Here is a 5,523-nt window from a genome sequence, read left to right as displayed (position 1 = left end):
GAACACCAGTGGGGTCGAAGACAATTTTGGAAAACCCATCACTGTTAGTAACCTTCTTAAGTCGGCCTTATTATGAAAGATGAAAAATATTAGCAAGATATACATATAATATCAGCTCCAAAAGATTTATTATATACAATAAATACAATAGATTACTTTGTCCCCAATTATTTGTCAACACTGTAAAACACATAATACTATGTCTGCATCTATAAAATTCCATAAATCATTGAAAACATGAGCAAGTGCACCATAAGCGACACACTTAATGACGACGTTACTGTAAAAAAAAAAGGGATCAAACCATGTGATACTGTACAAGTTCTGGTCACGCAAACTTTATTTCACAAATATTCTCCGATCGATTAAGGTAAGTATTTCAATTCTTCGAATTTTGTTTCCTTGAATACGTTAACATTCTCATTTTTCTTTTCTATAATATATTCGATCCCGTGATTAATTCAATTATGTTTCCTTTTAAATTTGAAGCATTAAGTTTTGGGAATAAAAAAAGGATTTTTGATGACTTGAATCTAAAAGATCATAAAACGATTTGAAGCTCATATTAGTTTTTCAAAACATTATGATAAACATGGTTTACTTGTTGCAAGATTAGATATGAACAGCAATACATGTTATGATATTTTATTACAAATCGGCATATCAAGCTAAAATAACCAATTCAAACCGTAAAGAACTTAGTTGTACGAAGTTTAAATAATCAATTATTTACTCAAACGTAAATGACTTAAAACACACGTATATTTTATTGCCTTATTTAAATGAACCACTTCCAAGTTTTCGAACAAACAATAAAGTCTCTCTTTGAATGGTAATAATATGTTGCCTTAGTTAAATCCCCGTTTTTTTTAAATCCGAGTGTAATGTTGATCGAAAATCTTATAGTATAATGTAATGACCAGTGACATTTGTTTGTAATTATTCTAGTTGAGAAAGAGCTTTTAAAAAAATGATGTGAAAGTGCATGTGGTGATGACACCTAAAAAATGGCACACATGTAATAAACACATGAAGCCAATATTATTTTTTATCAATGCTCCTCAAATAATAAAAAAAGGATAATGATATAAATAAACTATTTTCTTCAACTTAAATATTATTACATAAATAATTTGGTCCCTGCATGTGGCATGCCGCATGAATCATCATCTAATTCTCTAACATATATAAGGGATCCTAAGGACGAGGACAAGGACAAGGACAACTATTAAATGGCTCCATAATTGGTAAGAGGCTATGAATGACTCCTAAGGGAATTTTTCTCTGTATATTATATCAGATATATTTTTTGTCGTTTAAATTTATGTATTACTTGAATAATGTAAGAAGTCCACTGGATTAGTCAGACTTTATCTTTATAGTTTTTATAAGGTTTTTCATATAACATATATTAAGCACTCGACACAACGTGATGATCGAATCTTAATATTTTACTAGAAATTGATCCGCGGAGATACTAGTTCTTTTTGCATTTTAAACATTGATATTTTTTTATATTACTATACATGTTTCCAAACAATTCTCATTTATATTGACATCTATATTTCTAAACAATTCTAAATAATACTTCAGTTTTAATAATATAGACTATAGATTGATCCGCGCACCCGCACGGATATTGGTTTTTATATTTTTTATACATGATATTTTTTTTTCATGTTATATATTTTAGAAAGGTCGTAATATAACTAATTGTATTCTAAAGACATGGATCGAATCGGGTAATATAGTTATTTCTGGTATAAATATCCGAACCCGATTCAGATACATTTGTTATTTTGATATTTTTACGTTACTATACATCAAAACAGAACACATCCAGATCCAGAAAGATCAAACTCAAAACCCACACATAAATTTATAATATTCAAACGGGGCCTAATTTTAATAAAAAAAGATACCTAAAACAACAACCCGTACCTAAATGGATAGCCAATGTTCATGTCTAACATATTTTATAAACTAATAAAAAGGATTTTTTCTAAGTGTTTGGCTAAATTAAGTGAAATAGAAAGAGTTTTTTATTTAGTAAAATAATTATATGGAGTGAAAAAATTAAGTGACAATTAAATTAATACATTTTTATTATTTTAATTTAAGTTATTATTTTATTCACAAAACATATATTTGAATTATGTTTTTGGCTACGTAATTTTCCATCGATTGAAAATTAAATTAAAAAAATAATTAGTAAAACAAACTAAATTGAACATTTAACCATATGCAAAACCTAGTTATTTAATATTTTTGATTTTATAATTGGCACAAAGTTAATGTTGATTAATTAATACGTAAAAATCTGCACTATCATTATTATGCTAATATAATTAATGATGTTATGTAGTCTTAAGGTAATATAATTAATAAAATTGTTAAACTGAGTGAAATATGAAAAGACAGTTAATGTAATTATATTAATAAAATTATAAAAAGACATTATACTTTTTTCAATTCTCATTTATACTGTTGTTCATATTTTCAAACAGTTCCAAGAGGTATATCAATTTTAATAATACAGATGTCATGTGTGTGTTTTGTTTCTTTTTTATATAAAATGCTTCTTCAGATTCTGAAAGGAGAAAAGTTGATTTTGTATCGTTTACAGTTTCTATTTTAACCAAAGATACATATTGTTAAAGCCTTTCTCAAAAAAAAAAAAAAAAATACATATTGTTAAAATTGTTTTCAAAAACTAATGGACCTGATGATTGAAAATCGTGGTCAAATTGAGAATATTTTAGTGGCCATAGATGTCAACTCAGCCATTATGTTACAATGGAAAGGTAGCCAAAGCGAAATCAACATAAGTTTGTGGGAATAGTATATAAGCTTGTATATAAGAGTGTTGTTCGGAGCTGAGTGGTAGCATGATTTTCTTGGATCCTTGTATTGTTGCTTAAGAGTGTAGAAAGCAATCGAGAGACAAAATATTTTCCGGGTGTATTGGATTTTTGAGGAAAGCAGTCCTAGCGTGAGTAATTTGCTATCACATTGACAGTATAGGCTGAACATATGTTCAATGCCTTGTGTTCTTTAAGTTTCTCGCTCTAGTATTCGTAATATTTTTTTATCATATAAATCCATCGGTTCCGCAAAACAAATTAACGAGATAAAAACGAACGTTGATATCAGTTCGTGAGTGATATGAGAGTACAAATCAGAAGTTGATTTTACTATAATTGGTATCAGAGACAAGGGGGAGAATACAATCATTTGAGATGTCATTTACGAGGATAAAGGTGGAGAAATTCAACAGCACGCGTGATTGTGTGTTGTGGAAGAAGATATTGATGAGGCATTAGGAAATTTTTGGGGTTGATTAAAGCTATATAGTGGAAATTATGAAGAACGATGATCTTGATCGAAGCACATGCTCTTGTTGTTGCGAAGTCTCATATAGGAAAACAAAGTAAGGCTACAAGTACTATTTTCCTGAGATTTTGATCATCTTCTTCGGAAGATAATTAAAAAAAAAAACTCCGATTGAGATGTATCAGCTATTGATAATCTTTTTTTTTTTTTTTGATAATCCAGGGGTTCTCCACTTACGTGGGTCATAGGTATTGATATTCTTCACATGTCCAAGTCTTTTACTAGCAAGATTCATCCAAAACATAAGTTGTATGGATATTCGATGAGTTTGAATATTATAGTTGAGAGGAATGTTGATGAATTCTTGAAGTTCATAAGAGATTTTGAGAATGTGGATGTGTTAATTTCTGAGGAAGATCAAACAATTTTGTTGTTGATTGTATTACCTCGTTAGCTTTATGGAGTGAAAGATACACTGAGATAATATTAAGTCGGCTCTCTCTTTGACGATTAGAGAACCTATCTTCTTTTCGTTTCTCTCTGAATACTTCTTTTTGATCGCCTGTTTATACCTTTGGTTTCACCGTCATTACCGTGAGGGGTGCATCACCGTAATTTTTTCTTCCTTTTCGTGTACCCTCGCGTTTCTCTTTACGATTTCTTTTCATTTCCGAGCAGTCTGGTGGTCAATCTTGATTTTTCTGGCGTGCATGTTTCGGATTGGGGTTCCCTGGTGGTGGTGGCTCTTCTGCGGTTTCGGATCTATGAGGACTGGTCCGTGTTCTCGCTTCATCAGGGTCTTCTCGCTTTCTCCGGCCCTCCGTGGTTGTAGTCGTCGTAGCTGCAGGTGTAAGTGAGGTGATTCGCTAATCGGTCTCTTTGCCGGTGTAGAGGTGGTGGAAGTGTTCTATACGGTTGAGTTTGTTAGACCCACCGGCTCTGTCTAGTAACACCCCATTTGGAAGACGGCAGGGTGCTTGAACGGAGAGTGGGCAAAGGTTGCTTCAGAAAAAGGTCCCAGGACCGATCTGCTCTCTCTCTCTCTCTCTCTCTCTAACCACTGCCACAGGGCTCTTTCAGGTGTACTCCCTCTCATATTGCTTTGCTTTGTGGTGTCTTCGTGTTTCTCTCGTTGGCATGTCTCCCGTTGAAGATCTAGGTGGTGGCTCCGTCGTCGGTCGCATTTCCCTTCACTGTGGTGGCGCCTCCAGTTGTGTTTGGTTAGTACGGTTTCAATAGACTATTGGTTTAAAAAAAGACTAATGATAGAAACTCTCATCTCTCTCTCTAAAACACTGTAGCAAATCCCTAATTTTCAAGGTGACCGCGTTTTCCGTCATTTACCGTCGTCATTCGCGGCGTCGGCCGACATCGTTCGCTGCTGCGCCCAGACCAATACCGATGGGAAAGAGAAAGCCCCCGAAAAGGGCATCTCCACCCAAGCTTCCCGCTGGTGAAAAGGTTGTAGCTTCGTCTTTAACTGAAACGCCTGCGTATGCCGGTTCCATCAAGACCCTTCAAATTTCTAAAGAGGCTCCTACCTCTCAAAATACGGCTTCTGAGAGCAACCTCCAGGACCCGACTTCAGTTCCCGTCACTGGATCTGAAGACCCAAACACTGTAAACACAGTGAACTCTGCGAAAGTCATCTCGGTGACTGACCCAGCCAAGACTCCAACTCGTGAAGACGAGGAAGGAGAAATCTCTCCCACTAAATCCAATCTCGTAACTGAGAAGGAAGATGCAATCCTTGATACAACAAGGAACTCTGTGCTTGCAAGTGCGACTATTTCCCCTTCAACGGACAACGATGCGCCTGCAAAATCTGCTCCACCCGCTGAGGAGGAGATAGAAAACCAAATCTCCGACAAGACAGCAAAACCGGATCTTTGGACCGGCTTGTTCAAAGGAGGTACCAAAAAGCTCCAGAAGAAAGGGGAAAGTTACTTGCTTCCTTCAGGAGCATCTTGTGTCACCATCCCAAACTCTGTTATTGAGAAAAACAGGAAGTCATGGGATAGTTTCATCATAGGGCAGTTCTACTCTGATCCACCCTCTCAAGGTACCATACAAACAATCGTCAATGGCATCTGGGGTAAGCAGTTTAGGGACATCACTGTCTCTAAAATGGAAGGCTTCGCTTCTCTTCAGAATTCCTAATGCCTCCACCCGTGCCTACGTTCTGAAGCA

Source organism: Brassica oleracea, chromosome C9 (assembly GCF_000695525.1).
Source record: "Brassica oleracea var. oleracea cultivar TO1000 chromosome C9, BOL, whole genome shotgun sequence".
In the NCBI taxonomy this organism is placed as follows: domain Eukaryota; kingdom Viridiplantae; phylum Streptophyta; class Magnoliopsida; order Brassicales; family Brassicaceae; genus Brassica; species Brassica oleracea.
The sequence above is the reverse complement of the archived record's forward strand: the minus strand, read 5'-3'. Positions refer to the sequence as shown.